Source organism: Dasypus novemcinctus, chromosome 9, assembly GCF_030445035.2.
Source record: "Dasypus novemcinctus isolate mDasNov1 chromosome 9, mDasNov1.1.hap2, whole genome shotgun sequence".
NCBI lineage: Eukaryota > Metazoa > Chordata > Mammalia > Cingulata > Dasypodidae > Dasypus > Dasypus novemcinctus.
In genome coordinates, this window is record NC_080681.1 from 108,161,688 (window position 1) to 108,177,875 (window position 16,188).

At 47.5% G+C, this 16,188-nt stretch overlaps 1 long non-coding RNA gene across 1 annotated transcript; it reads right to left on the reverse strand.

Annotated features, from left to right (window-relative positions):
- Positions 1-8,589: 8,589 nt before the first annotated feature.
- LOC139439699 (uncharacterized) lies at positions 8,590-12,277 on the reverse strand. The gene is made up of 4 exons (XR_011649715.1): positions 12,108-12,277; positions 10,756-10,992; positions 10,218-10,388; positions 8,590-9,515 (listed from the first exon to the last, which is right to left on the reverse strand). It is a non-coding gene; the product is annotated as an uncharacterized lncRNA (long non-coding RNA).
- Between the last annotated feature and the right edge of the window lie 3,911 nt (positions 12,278-16,188).

Sequence of the window (16,188 nt, forward strand, 5' to 3'; positions counted from 1 at the left end):
GGTTAAACACTCTTCTCAAGTGCTCATGGATCTTACTTTAGGATAGACCACATGTTAGGGCATGATGCAGCTCTCATAAATATGAAAAGATTGAATTATACAAAGCCTTCTCAGATCCTAATGGAATGAAATTGGAAATCACTAATAGACAGGAAAGAAGTAAATTCACCAATGTGTGGAGGCTGAACAACACACTCCTAAATAATCAGTGGGTCAAAGAAGAAATTGCAAGTGACAATGAGAACAAATGAAAATGAGAACACAACTTATCAAAACGTATGGGATACAGTGAAAGCAGTCTTGAGAGGAAAATTTATGGCCCTAAATGTTTATACTAAAAAAGAAGAAGAAAAAAAGAAGAGCTAAACTCAAAGATTTAACTGAACAACTAAAGAAACTAGAAAAAGAACAGCAAACCAATCCCAAAGCAAGCAGAAGGAAAGAAATAAATGAAATTGAGAACAAAAAACAATAGAGAAAATCAAGAAAACCAAAAGTCAGTTCTTTGAGAGGATCAATAAAATTGACAAACCTCTAGCTAGACTAACAAAGAAAAAAAGAGAGAAGATGAAATAAATACAATGAGAAATGAAAAGGGGGAAAGTTACAACTGACTCTGCAGAAATAAAAAGAACATAAGAGGATATTATGAGAAACTGTATGCCAACAAACTAGACAACCTAGATGAAATGGACAAATTCTGAGAAATGCACAACAACTTATACAGGAAATACAAGAACTTAGCAAACCAATCACATTTAAAAATATTGAATCCATCATCAAACATCTCCCAACAAAGAAAAGACCAGGACCAAATGTCTTCACAGATGAATTCTACCAAGCACTTCAAAAAGAATTAACACCAATCCTATTTAAACTCTTCCAAAAAACTGAAGAGGAGGGAAAATTACAACATGTTTTATAAAGCCAACATCACCCTAATACCAAAATCAGATAAAGATACTACAAGAAAATAAAATTATAGACCAATTTCTCTAATAAACATAGATGCAAAAATTCTCAACAAAGGACTTGCAAATCAAATCCAACAGCATATCAAGAGACTTCTACATAATGAACAAGTGGGATTTATTCCTTGTGTGAAAGGCTGGTTCAACATGAGAAGATCAATCTATATAATACACCACATTAATAAATTGAAGGAAAAAAAATACATGGTCATTTCCATTGATGCAGAAAAGGCATTTGACAAAATCCAGCATCCTTTTTTGATAAAAACACTTCAAATGATGGGAATAGAAGGAAAATTCCTCAATATGATAAAAGGCATATGTGAAAAACCCACAGCCAACATCATACTCAATGGGGAAAAGTTGAAAGCTGTCCCTCTAAAATCAAGAACAAGACAAGGATGCCCACTGTCACCATTGTTATTTAGTATTGTACTAGAAGTTCTAGCTAGGGGAAAAAAAAAGGAAACCAAATAGGAAAGGAGAAAGTAAAACTCTCACTGTTTGTGAATGACATGATCCTGTACTTAGAAAAGTCTGAAGTATCCATGACACAGCTACTTGAGTTAATAAATGAGTTCAGCAAAGTGGCAGGATACAAGATCAACACACAAAAATCAGTAGTGTTTTTGTACAATAATACTGAATATTCTGAGAGGAAATCAGGGGAGTAATTCCATTTTCAATAGCAACAAAAAGACTCAAATACATAGGAATTAATTTAACCAAAGAAGTACAAGAACTATATGCAGAAAACTATAAAACAATATTAAAAGAAAATTTAAAAGACCTAAACAAATGGAAAGACATTCCATGTTCATAAATTGGAAGAATAAATATTGTGAAAATGTTAATCTTACCCAAACTGATTTATAGATTCAATGCAATACCAATGAAAATCCCAACAACTTACTTTACAGAATTAAAAAAGGCAATTACCAAATTCATTTGGAAGGGAAAGTGCACCCAAGTAGCCAAAAGCATTCTAAAAAAGAAGAGGGAAGTGGGAGGAATTTCACTGCCTGACCTTGAAACATATTACAAAGCTACAGTGGTCAAAACAGCATGGTACTGGTATAAAGATAGACACATCTATCCATGGAAGAGAACTGAGAATCCAGAAATAAACCCTCAACTATGCCATCGACTGGTTTTCGACAAACCCACCAAGTTAATGTTAATGGACCAAACCATCTCTTCAACAAATGGAACTGGTACAACTGGATATCTATAACCAAAAGAATGAAGGAGGACCGCTATCTCACTCCCCACACAAGAATCAACTCCAAATAGATCAAAGACCTAAATATAAAAGCCAGGTTAATAAAACTACTAGAAGAAAATGAAGGGAATCATCTTCAGGACCTTGTGGTAGGTGGTGGTTTCTTGGACCCCACACCCAAAGCACGTGCAACAAAAGAAAAAATAGATAAATGGGACCTCCTCAAAAGCAAACACTTTTGCACCTCACAAGACTTTGTCAAAAGGGTGAAAAGGCAGCCAACACAATGGGAGAAAATATTTGGAAACCACATCTCTGATAAGGGTTTAATATCCAGGATATATAAAGAGATGTTACAACTCAACAATAAAGAGACAAATGACCCAATTTAAAAATGAGCAAAAGACTTGAATAGACATTTGTCCAAAGAAGAAATACAATTTGCAAAAAACACTTGAAGAAATGCTCAACATCACTGATTAAGGAAATGCAATTAAAATTAGAATGAGATATTTCACACCTATCAGAATGGCCACTGTTAAAAAGACAGAACTGCAAATGTTGGAGAGGATGTGGAGAGATAGGAACACCTATTCACTGTTGGTGGGAATGTAGAATGGTCCAGCCGCTGTGGAGGACTGTTTGGCAGTTCCTAAAGAAGTTGAATATAGTGGTATATAGCAATACCACTACTGGGTATACACCCAGAAGAACTGAGAGCAGTGACAGGAACAGACATCTGCATACCGATGTTCATAGTGGCATTATTCACGATTGCCAAAAGCTGGAAACAACCCAGGTGTCCATCATCAGACGAATGGGGAAACAAACTGTGGTGTATTCACACAACAGAATATTATGCAGCTGTAAGAAGAAATGAAGTGGTAAAGCACATGACAACATGGATGAACCTGGAGGATAGTATGTTGAGTGAAGCAAGCCAGACACAACAGGACAAATACTGAATACTGTATGATTGCATTACTATGATCCAAATATACTGTGTAAGATATTATGTGATTCACACACAAAAAATATTTATATGTATCCAGTAATTTAGAAATGTATGTTTTTATTCAACTGTTTTCTTTTTCTTTTTAAATTATATTTTCAATTATTAAATGTACGAAATAAAGTTTAAAAAAGATAAAGTCCATTAAAAATCCTTGTTAAATAAAACAATATAATTTTCTAGGGTTCACAAAAGACTCAACCCCCACAGCAACTTTAAAACACACATTCATTACCACATGGTTTCTGTGGGTATGTCATGGGTGGGTTTGCTGCTTCAGAGTCTCTCACAGGGCTGCAACTGTTGGCCAGGACAGGGTCTCATCTGAAGGCTTGACTGGGAGGGAGCTGCTGCCAGGGCCATGTGGTTGTTGGCAGAAGACAGTTCATCCAGGGTGGTTGAGCAGTTGGACTCAGTTCCTGGCTCTTTCTTGCCACCTGGCCCTCTCCAACACAGCAATCTACTTCATCACATGTGCATGCCAAAAAGGCAACAAAGAGCATCCGCTAGCAGGACAGGAGCTACAATCTTATGTAGCCTAGTCACGGAAGTAACGTTGACCACCTTTGCTATAGTCTATTGCTCAGAAGCCAATCACAGGTCCCATCCACACTCGAGGAAGGGATGACACAAGGTCTCTCTTTTTTCAATCTCTCTCTCCCCCACCTCAGTCTGCCTTCACTGGCTGCTGGTCTTTTTTTAAGGAGGCCCTGGCAACTGAACCCGGGACCTTCCATGTGGTAGATGGCACCCAACTGCTTGAGCCACATCCTACTCCAGGGTGGACAGATTGCTGCCCCCTCCCTGAAGGAAGGGGTTCGATGTAGCAAGCTGTCACCGGGTGGTTGCCTGGTTCCCCTCAAGGGCACAGTTTGGCCACTCGAAGGTGAGGGTAGCCAGGTGGGCTTCGGTGAGAGGAAGTCCATTCTGTGGAGCGCAGGCAGAACCTCTGCCTGCCTCTGGGGCCACTGCGTTCAAGTGCCCATTGATTAAGTTTTTGACTCGCTGTGGCTTACAGGACTCTCAGAACCCATGGACATCACCATGTAACAATTTGTCCTCCTCTTGGGAAGCAGATGGAATTAACAAGCTGTGACTATTAAGCAAGTTATACCAGAAGATAAATTATACATTATGCAACAAGGGGAAAGAGAACATGTGATGTTTGCAAAATTCTTAAGGGAATTTGTCCTTGTCCTGAAAAAAAAAGGCCGACTTGCTGTTTAACATTTCTATTAGAAAATTGAGGCTCTTCATGCCTCAAATAAGGTAAGAAAGTCGGGTTGGGATATTTCCTCTGAAGCTGCCTCCAAAGCAAAATAAGGCGAGAGTCACAGCTTGGTGATGACCAATTCTGCCCCGGGGGAATAACAGCCAAATGTTGCTTAGCAACATCCTAGCTCAGGACAACAGGGCAGGGAAATCCCTGTGACTGGAAGATGGTGACACCCATAGGTGTGCATCTTATTAACCGCCTCCTCTCAAGGGGTGCCCTTGGGTGAACAGTCACTCGGGACAAGCATTCTTGCACAGTCTGGGCCCATTCTGAGGTTTCCAGCCACGTGGCACCAACCCACCGCCTTGTCACCACTCTAATCTCTTTCCACGGCCCTGCCGCCCTAGCGAGAGCACCACGCTGCCCAGAAACTGGCAAAAGCCGAACCTCAGAACCCCCCACTTCCACGCAGGTGGACAACAAAACACACAGCCGAAGGCCCTGGAAGGGATTCCTGTCACTGTCACCACCGGAGACGGGTGGCAGTGCCACAGCAATCCATTCCTGGCTGGAGCTGACTGCTTGCAGAGCCATCTGTTAACAGACTGTGGAGAGAGCTCAAAATCGCCTGAGAAATGACCTCGAAGGCTCATCCCGGGTTGCCTGGCAACCAGCAAGCTGGGACAGTGGCTCCCCCTCCCACAAGGAGGGGCGGATGCCTGAACTCACGCTTCCAGTGGATGGGGGTGGGGTGGGAGAGAGCGGCCCCAGGCGCCCAGGCCAGCACTCTCCTAAACAGCTGACACTTCAGTTCTGAATGCTTCGCAGCTGAGCACAAAACGTGCATTCCACCCCTCGCACACACCCTCCACCGCTCCCAAGGTCGCCGTCCTGCAGGGCTAGGAAGAGCCAGAGCCCCTGCCCCGTGGTGTATCAGCCTGGCCTTGGCCTCAGCTTGCCTCTCCATGGGCTGCTGAGGACAGGCGACCCAGGGGCCTGCGGGTACTTTTAGCCACAAGTTTCAGTCGCCACGGAGTGTCGCTGCTGGCATCCACCCACGCTCTTTGCCCGACACGCACTCGGGTTTTTAATCCTCTGCCAATTGGTCTGAGGGACGTGCCTCTGAGGTGAGCTGGGCAGCCCGAGCAGGGGCCTTGGGGAACGAGCCACCTGCTCAGGACGGGCCTGACCTCAGCCTAGCTAGAGGCTGCTGGCAGACCTCAGGCAGCACTCAGCTCTGTCCCATGGTCCCCGGGTACCCTGTGGCAGGCTGCCTGCTTCCTCCAGGGCGCCACCAGCTCTTTCGCAAAGGAGAATTGTGGCTTGCAGAAGCTAACACGGCTTGGCACTAAAATTCTAGCTCCTAAGCCGAGATTTGCCTGCTAGGGCTTGTCCCGGGCTCCATAAGGGCATCTCGATATGCCACAGACACTTGAGGACCTCAGACGATTCCAGCAAGATTTGGAGCATCTGCTGAGTGTGCGGGTTGGGGTGTGGAAACTACTGGCTCTCCCCACCAGCTGGGAACCCCAGGGACAGAGCCGCGTCCTCACGGAGTTCTGCACGGCACCTGCCTGAAGCCCTGGAGTCTTGACCCTGCCCACAGGCCCTCCCCACCTCCCCAAATTATGTTAGATCCCAGAGTTCAACCTTGAAGTCCTGCCCACAAGATCAGAATGGACTCCTGATTTTCTTAGGGCTTTCTAGAAGAAACAGAATGAAGTACAGTGTTCTAAACTTGAGTGTGCCTCAGAACCCCCTAGGTGGGGAGCTTGCTTAAAATTAAACTGCCTAGGCCCCAAATCTGGAGACTCTAATTCAGCAGAGCTGAATGCATTTTAATACAAGTCCCCATCCCAGATAATGCATTTTAAACAAGTCCCCATCCCATGATTTTGGTTCAGGCAGTCTGCCAAACACTGCTGGCGTGTCACAGGGTCAGGCAAGGCTGGATCTAAATCCAGGTTCCTATATTAGTTTGGATTCATTTCAGCTGTGAGTGACAGATACTCAAAATAGCAGGGTCCTAAATAAGAGAATTTATATCTCTCTCATGTAAAAGTCTGGGAATGCAATCCAAGGCTTGTTTAGTGGTACCACAATCATTAGGAACATAGACTCTATCCTGGTGCTCCGAAATCTGATATTCAGCTTTGCTTCATACACCAAAATGGCTGCTCCAGCTCCAGCCATCATACCCACATTTCATCCAACAGGAAAGGGTGGGGGAAAAGACACAATCCCTCCCTTTAATGACAGTTCCTATAAGTTGCACATACCACTTCTACTTACATTCCATTGATCAGAACTTAGTCATATGGCTAGAATGGGGAGTGGGGGGGTAGAGAATGTAGATATTCTTTAACTGTTTGTGGTGATTTAAGGCACAGAAAGAGTATGCAAAGTAGCCGAAACACACAGCGAAAGGGCAGAACAAACTAAAAATTAAAGCAGCTAACAATGATTTTGTCAGTTCTATTCTAAGTACTTTAATGTGTAACAATGAGGGAAGCGGACTTGGCCCAGTGGTTAGGGCGTCCGCCTACCACATGGGAGGTACCCAGTTCAAACCCGGGCCTCCTCGACCCGTGTGGAGCTGGCCCATGTGCAGTGCTGATAGGCACAAGGAGTGCCCTGCCATGCAGGGGTGTCCCCATGTAGGAGAGCCCCACGCACAAGGAGTGTGCCCCATAAAAGAGAGCTGCCCAGCACGAAAGAAAGTGCAGCCTGCCCAGGAATGGCTCCGCACACATGGAGAGCTGACACACAAGATGACGCAACACAAAGAAAACACGGATTCCCGTGCAGCTGACAACAACAGAAGTGGACAAAGAAGACACAGCAAATAGACGCAGAGAACAGACAACCGGGGTGGGGCGGGGGAGAGAAATAAATAAATAAATCTTAAAAAAAAAAAAGTTTAACAATGAATTTAATTCTTCCAACAACCCAGTGAAACAGACCCTCATATTCCTTATTTGCCAGAAAACACCCACCCCTAAAGCACACCGACTGAAAGATTAGCATTGCCTGCGCATTCTCTGGGTGGCTCTGAACAAGTTCCTCACTGGCAAAAAGGAATGGAAAAACTATCCTTTGTCCAGACCAGGCACGATTCACCACCCCTCACCCAGGGCCTGGGCACAAGGCCCCCGACACCTTGACAAAGTCAAGCCTCTGCCAGCCAGGAAGAAGGGGTGCACACCCCGGCCCTGGTGAGACCAAGGTAAGGTGGGCTCAGACGCCACCCTGTGACCTGTGGACATGCAGCTCTCAGGGGTCATGTTCTCAGGGCGCTTCTAGCTCCGGTTTCCAGTTTCAGCTGAATTCTTAGGCCTGTGGGTGCTGGAGGCTGGAGGCATAGTTGCCAGGCTTGGGTACCTCCAGGAGGCTCTCCTCTTGGCACAAAGTAGCTGCTCAATACGTACTTGTGAAATAATAACAACAACAAACACCTAAGACGTGCTTGCCAGGCATTGTGCTAAGAGCTTTTCCTATATTATGCTGTCTGACCCCAACAACTGCCATGATCTTCCTTTTACAGTGAGGAAACTGAGGCTCCCAAAGGTTAGGTACTTGCCAGAGGTCCCACAGCTGGTGAGTGGCGGAGCTGGGATTTGAACCTAAATAACCACAATGTTCAGGTGTCTACAGCCCTCAAACAGCCACATGCACCACGAATGACCCAGGAGCCCGGGAGGCACAGAGCCTGTCCAGGCTGACAGACAGACGCCTGCCAGCAGAATGAGTTTTTGTCTGAGCTTCTAAGGATTCAAAGCTGGATACTCTCATCCTTTTGCACCTCCCCCTTTACTCCCCCCACCCCAGGGATCCTGCACAGCACCAGACCCCTTGGAAGGAGCAAAGGAGGGGGAAGGGCGGGCCTTTCACCCAGAGGAGAATTGAAAATAATTTTCAGAAAGCAGCAGAGTATGTAGTTGAAAGGTCAAATGTTAGCTATCGTTTTGACTGTCCCAGCTAAAGCTAATGCCAGCAGAAGTCCACCTGCCTGCCAGAGGGCTGAGTTCTGGACCCTGTACTTCCTTTCTTTCTTTTTTTTAAATTTTATTTCTAAGTTTTTGTTGTTGTTGTTTGTTTTAACACACACACCTCCCATAGATGGCTCTCTCATCTATTTGCTCGTTGTTTCTGCTTCTTGTCTGCTATTGTCTGTTTGTTTCTTATTTAGGAGGCACCAGAAACTGAACCTAGAACTTCCCATGTGGGAGGTGGGCATCCAACCGTTAGGGCCACACCCGCTTCCCTCTTCTTTCTTTTTGTAAGTAATAAAATTGGTTTCTAAATAACAAATGAGGGAAATGGATGTGGCTCAACCAATTGGGCTCCCATCTACCATATAGGAGGTCCAGGGTTCGATGGCCAGGGCCTCCTGGAGAAGGTAAGTTGGCCCCTGTGGCGAGCTGGCCCACGTGGAGTGCTGGCCCATGCGGGAATGTGGCCCCATGCAGGAGTGCTGCCCAGTGTGGGAAGGCCGCCCCACACAGGAGTGCCGGCTGACACAGAGAGCTGGCACAGCTCAAGAGAGACACAGAGGAGAGAAAATAAGAAGAGATAGCAGAACAGAGAGATGAGATGGCACAAGAGAGTAATCACCTCTCTCCCACTCCAGAAGGTCCCAGGATCGGTTCCTGGAGGCCGCTAATGAGAAGACAAGCAGACACAGAAGAACACACAGCGAATGGACACAGAGAGCAGACAATGGGGGGAACTGAGGGGAGAAATAAATAAAAATAAATCTTTAAAAAAAAATAGATAAATAAATAACAAATGACATGTAGTCAACTGTAGAAAATGTAAATAACACAGATTCCCAAAATTAAAGTTACCTGCAATCCACCCCAAAGATAGTCTTTCTAGTCTTCCTTTAACTATTCCCACTGATTTGGTTTATTGTTCTTTTCCCCAGGGGGTGACGGGGATTCGTGCTCCCCCACCCCCACCAGCAGCCCTCGCTGAGTCACCCCCGTCCCAAGCAGCCACCCCAGGCTCGGTTGCGCAGGTGGTGAAGTCTCAGAAACAAGGGGAAGAGGCTGAAGAACAGGCCTTGCCAGTGCACCTGGCTCGTCCCACCACCTGCAGAGTTTAATGAGTAAGGCATTTCAGGGACTTTTAAAAGGTAAATCAGAGTGGCCACTCCCTGCCTAAAACCTTTCCCCACTTTCCACTGCACTGAGCACAAGGCCGAGATCTCTCAAGGTGAAGCCGGCTAGTAAGACAGGGAATCAATAGATGGATCTGGAGCCTGGCAAAGAGTCCGCGTGGACATCAGTATCCCCACGATGGCGGCTGGAAGGCCCCCCAAGATTCTGCCGCTCAGAACAAGACTTCCTCCGGAAGCCAGGAGAAGCCCTGGGTATTCCCAAGGACGTTATCACTGGGCCCTCCTGGGATATTGATGGGTGGGGTAATCAATCAAAACAGCAAACAGCTGAACTCCTCCCCTGCCATTCGCAAAGGGGCAGCATAATTAATGGTTTAAACAGCAAGCACGATGACTTCTTGCTCTTTTGCCTTCACTCTGTCCTGGCTCCTGTCCCCATGTGGGTCCATGTGCCTGTCCTGCCTTCTGCGCCCTGCTCTCGCCGTTTTTCCCCTGCCATGGTCACCATGCAACAAAAACCTGGGCATTTATAACCTATAGTAGGAAGTTGTAGTCTGTGAATCAGCCCACTTTATCACTTTTCAGCCCCTTCCTCTCTACCTGGGACCCGTGATCTGTTATTTTCTCCCATTTCTCTTCTCTCCCTACCTTAATAAGTTACTGGTCTAACTTACCTGACATGCTCTTGAAATTCATTTCTGCAGCATAGTCAAGAACCTAGACAAAATTCGGTTACAGAGGAGCCTTCCATGCCTGTACGGGATGGTCCGGGTCTGAATCCTGGCCTCCAGATAGTGTATCTTTGGACAAGTTATGTAAACCTCCCTGTGCCTCAGTTTCCTCATCTGTAAAATGGGGATAACAAAACTTACCTCAAGGGGAAGTAGACCAAGTGTTTCTAAGAGCACCAGGCACATGGAACGTTCTCAATAAATGTCAGCTACTGTTGTGATTATCCTCTTGTCCCTTTCTTCCCTTGCTCTCCACGCTAGGACATGCCACCCGGAAGCCTATTAACCCTCTGCTCACCATCTCTGACAGCAGCCTGAGGCGAAAGGACAGGGAAGGGCTAGTCCCGGTTCACACGAGCTGGGGAGGAGATCTTTCCCAGAAGCCCCCAGGAGGCGTCCCCTTCTGCCCCACGGACCAAAACAGGGTTCTCCTGCCACTAGAGCAATGCCTGGCAACAAGGAACAGGAACTCCATAGTTACCTGGACAAAAGGAGGCTTCTGTGAGCATAAACCAGTGGTTCTCAAACTCCAGCGTGCATCAGAATCGCAGGTTTATCTGGCCCCTTGAGTTTCTGATTCAACAGGTCTGAGTGTGATCAAGAATTTTCCTTTCTGGTGCTGCAGGTCCAGGACCCCATTTGAAGACCCCGGCATGGAGGGAGGGAGGAGGGTCTGCCGCACAGATGGGCCGGCGGCGTCAGCTGTGGCCTTCTGCCCCTGGAGACCGAGATGAGGTGTGTGCAGGCCCCAGCTGCGACCGAGGCCACACAGGGCCCTCTCGAGGTTTCTGCCGGGCCGGGGCTTATCGTCCCCCAGCCCCGTCCCTGCCTCTGCTGATTTTTCACAGCTGTTCGTTTTGTTTGTGCCCTGGAATTGACCCAAGGGAGGGACAAGGGCCGGAGAGCATTTCTCCCCACTCCCAAAGCCACGGTGGGTACAAGGCGGTGCGTGAGCAGGACGTCGAGGATGTCGCGCTCAGCAGAAGGCCGCGCGTGAGGGCCCAGTGGGCTGAAGCCCTGCAGGGAGGCCCAGCCCACACCCCTGGCTGCCCCCTCGCCTTCCTCCTTTGCCCTCTCCCACCCAGCCGCGTCCTCGCTGCCCCAGCGCCAAGCAAAGCCACTTGGCTCCCTCCTCCCACTCCTCCCACGCTCAGCTCTAGTCCTCCCATTGGCCAAACCCTGGACCAGAGTGACTGGGTGGAGGTGGTGGAAATCCACGCTTGGGGGGCGCAGGAGGGAAGAGGCTGAGGCCGAGCCCCCAGCCTGGTAGGAGAGGGGGCTTCTTCCCTGAAAACCTTAGCGCAGACCAGGTCGGCCGAGGCCTGGGGCGGGCACCCACATCCCTTGGGGGGTCCTGGGGATTTGCGCGGGAGGCTGCACCGGTGAGCGGAGGCCCGCAGCCCGCGCTGCCGTTCTGAGCACTCCTGCTCCCGACGCGGGCTCTGGGAACATGGGCTGGGAGGGTGCTGGGACCTCTGAAAACCTACGGTGGGGGATCCCTCCCACTTCTCCTTTAGCTCTCAAAATCACTCAAGCACAGCGATGAATGTAATTAATACCATTGAATTGTGTACTTGAAAATGGTTAAAATAGGAAATTTCATGTTGTATATATGTTAACATAATAAAAATTTTTTTAAATTGCTCGAAAATGGGCTCCTAAATTGAGTGACTGAAGCCTTGGCGCCTGGGAGGCAGAGGCAGGAGGCGGGCGGGGCGGCCCCTGCAGGAGCCTGAAGCCACCAGTTTGGGGGATGGGGTTTAGAAAACTCAAGGACCGCAGTGTCTTTCTACGGCAGATTGATGTCACCTTCTCAGGTTCTAGGAAACCTACCGTGTCCTCCTCAGTGATGTTCCCAAGGACTCGAAGGGGCTCGGACAGTCAACCTGGGGAGGGACCTCCTGGCCACCAGCACACTCTGATATTTGAATTCCCACTACACCCAGGGACATCCAGAAAGGACGCCTATTATTTCTAACCACAGTTTCCTTCTAAGGAGAGGAGATCCTGCTTCTTAAATAAAAGGCCCTTTTGTTCTGCGGCTTCCTATTAGGTTTGGCCTGGAGTTTGGGAGGTGGGGCTGAAGAGAGTGGAATTGCCAGGTGTCCTGAGTGAGGACTGGGAGCCCCTGGGCGCGTCAAGGTGGGAGGGGCTGAGAGGGAAGCGGGGAAGGAGAAGGCTAGGAGAGGACACTGGGAGCAGGCTGGACTCCGCAGGGAGGGGAGAGACGGGGCTGAAGGATGTGTGAGCAGCTACTGGTGGCCACCAGGTTTTAAATCCAGGAATGTCCCACTGCTGCTTCCCACTGGGTGCTGAGCAGCGCTATAATTTTTCCAGACACCCACAAATCTTGAAATCCTGCTCACAGAGCCGCCTGGTCTTCATGGTTTCTGGGAAGAAGAAATGGACCGCATCCTGCATTTGAGTCAATTCCAGGGCTGAAATAAAGGGAACAGCTGCTAGAATTCACCAGAAGCAGGAAAGCAGAGCTGTACAGTCATAAGCCTGAGAAAGCACAGAAGCCTAGTGAGGGTGAGGAACGGGGTAAGAGCCTTAGCTCAGTCCCAGTGGGATGGGAAATCCCAGCAAAACCTGAGTTCTGCCATGGGGGCAGGCATTTGCCCCTGCTTCTTGGCTAAAAGTCTGTTTTGTTCAGGTGAAAGGCCCCGGGGAATGGAGGACAGGGTCAAAGCTAATTAAATGTGTTCCCATGTCCCTTTACTGCTGACTGGGCTAGAGGTGGGCATGTCAGCTGGACAGGAGAGGAACAGAAGTCAGTTGGGGGCTTTTGGGTGGGATTTCTTTCTCTAATAAAAAGACATTTAGGACCAGCCCTGCCTGTCTTCCTCCCTTGGTATAGTGTCTAGTGGCTACGTAGTTGAGCAGTTAAAAGAGTGGGTTTCACAAAAGGTGGAAGCCCAAGTGTCCATCAACAAATGAATGGAGAAACATGTGGCATATACAGACAATGGAAAATTCAGCCATAAGAAAGAAGTGACATTCTGATACATGAGGCAGCATGGATATGGATAAACCTTGAAAAAATAAGCCAGACACAAAGGACACATTTTATATGATTTCACTTATATGAAATACCTAGAACATGCAAATTCATAGAAACAGAAAGAAGATTACAGGTACCAGCAGCAGAGGTGGGGAAGAGGGAATAGGGAGTAAATGCTTAATGGGTACAGAGTTTCTGTATCCAGGAAAATTTTGGTATTGGATGGTGGCGATGTAGCACAACATTGCAAATATACTTAACACCACTGAAGTGTATATTTGAAGGTGGTTAGAATGAGAAGTGTTATGTTCTGTATATGTTACCACAACAAATATTTTTTTAAAAATTGAAAATAAAAAGTCTCCAGAGTCAAACTGCCTGGGTTAAAAGCATGATTCTGCCTCTAATTGTGTGGTCTTGAACATGTTACCTGACCTCTCTGTGCCTCTTGGTCCTCATCTGCAACATAGAGATAATAATTGTACTTTCCTCATATGGTTTTGTAAAGATCAAATGAGTTAATGCACCTAAAATGTTTAGATGGTGTCTGGCCCGCGCTAAGTGCCAATAGCTGCTATTATTTTTTTTGTGGATATGATGCTTGGCGCCCCTGCAGTCATCTTTCATCATGAAGGGGGCACCTCTGACACTGAAGATGGGAGAGCAGAAAGGAGAAAGCAGTGCTGATTCAAAACTGTCCACCTCAAGACCTCTTGCAATAATAAAACTCCCAACTTTCTAGGCCATTTTTAGTTGAGTATTCTGTTTCTTGCAGCCTAAACCATCCTAACCAATTCATGCACAAAAGCCTGATGTTCATTATTAATTTACAATGAGAAATAAAACCACCTAGTCCATAGGACACTCATATTTATTGACCAAAACACTCACCCTGGAGACAGACCACAGCACTGATTACTCGTTATTCCCAAATGTTTAGTTTCTCCTTCGTTAGAAAAAAGAACTGCCATGTTTTAGCTGGGCACATGCTGCCTAGCAAGAAACTACATTTCCCAGTCTCTCCGCAATTAGGTGAAGTCATGTGACCAAACTCTAGACAAAAGAATGTGAATAGAAGTGATGTTTGCCCCTTCTGGGTTCTGCCCTTAAAAGGATTGGGCATGCCCTCTCCTTGTTCTTTTTCCTTCTTGCTAGTGGGAAAATAGCAAGAGCTGGATCAGCCACCTTGGACCCAGAGAAAGAAGAGCCATTCTGCGGGTAGCTGCCCCACCAGCCCTGACCCACCTATCTCTGAACTACAAGAATACAAAACTATCTTGTTTAAACCACTGTAATTTTGTAAATTTTTATTGCTTCATTGCAGCAGATCTACACAAATATCAGGTGGAAATAGCACAGAAATACTGTCCCGTAATTATTACTTTGACCCTCTGGATCATAACAAACCACCCAAAAGTAAGGTTTAAAACAACAATAATTATTTCTCATGATTCTGTGGCTCAGCGGCACTGTTCTTCTGCTGGCTTTTCCTGGGCTTGCTCATGTGGCAACATCCAGCTGGAGGCCTGGCTAAGGGCTGGTTCTGCTGGGAGAGTGGGGAGGGCTGACCCTCCCTTTCCACGTGGCCTTTCCTCCTCAAGGAAGATGGTCCAGGCCAGGCTTCCTCACTTGGTGGTTCCTTGAGAGTTTCAAGAGAACAAGCCCCAAACACAAACACTTACACTTACCAGGCCTCGGTATCATGTTTGCTGATATCCCATCTGCCAAAGCAAGTCACGTGTCTCAGCCCCACGTGACGGTGGGTGTGGCTACGCCAGGGTGTGGCTACCAGGAGGCTTGATTCACTGGGCCTGATTATGCCCCATGAATTTTAGAAGCTCATTAAGGATAATTAGCAATCCCAGTGCAATGCTCATGAGGCCCATCTGCAAGGGACTAATAATCCCCTCTGACTGGGGATGACTGAAGTTCTCGTCCTTGTTTGGTTATTCATCACTTAGCTCCAAAACAGGGTTTGGGGTTGTTTATGTAAAGACAAAGATGTTTCAATGGTAAAATTAAATGTAAAAACAATTGTTGGAGAGAATCAGAACAGAAAAAGGAAGGTTAAAAAAAAAAAAAAAGGAAAAGAAAGAAATGAGGGACCAGGTAGAGGATACGAGTCCCTGCAGCCTGTGCTCCTGCTGGGAGAGGGGCATTAGGGCCAAGCAGTGGGACAAGCAGCTAGTCAGGGGAGGGAAGAGGGGGCGGCAGCCCCCCAGGTTGCTCTGTCACTTTGTGGGATTTGGGGGAGCTGGGATGAGGCTACACCCAAAGCCTTTACATGCATTGGGATCACTGGGGGAGCCAGTGGAAAAGCAGATCCCATGCCAGCCTCAGAACCTGCCTTTTCAACAAGCTTCCCAGGGGATTCTGAGGGAGGTGGTCTTGGAACTACATTCTGAAGTGACTTTGAAGTCACTAAGGGAGTGGCTCTCAGAGTGCCATAGAGATTCCAGAAAGGGGAGGGAACTGCCATGGGATCTTGGGGCTCCTAATAATTCAGACACCTGCACACATCTTCCCTTGAATTGACATCTCTTGGTGGGTTGCTGTGCCCTCCAGATATGACAGGCTCTGTGGTGGGCCCATCCAGCCACAACCAGGGCCATGGTTCCACCCCTACTCCAGTCACTGCTCATTGCACCAGGCAGGGCACCTGACCCAAGTGGGGCCCACCAGATCCCACCTGCCAGGAAATGGGCTCCTAGAGGCCTGGTCCACCCAAGACTGCACTCCACAGAGAGCCCGTGAGCCCCTGCTATTAAGGCCTACAGAATTTCTCTGGCTCCTGCCCTTGCTGGGTCTTGGCTCTTCAGCTTCCCTCCATCCTGTAACACACTCTGGCATCCTTCCAATAAACTCCATTTTGGGCAGAGCTGGCTTCTGTCACTGGGTTCCAAAAAAACC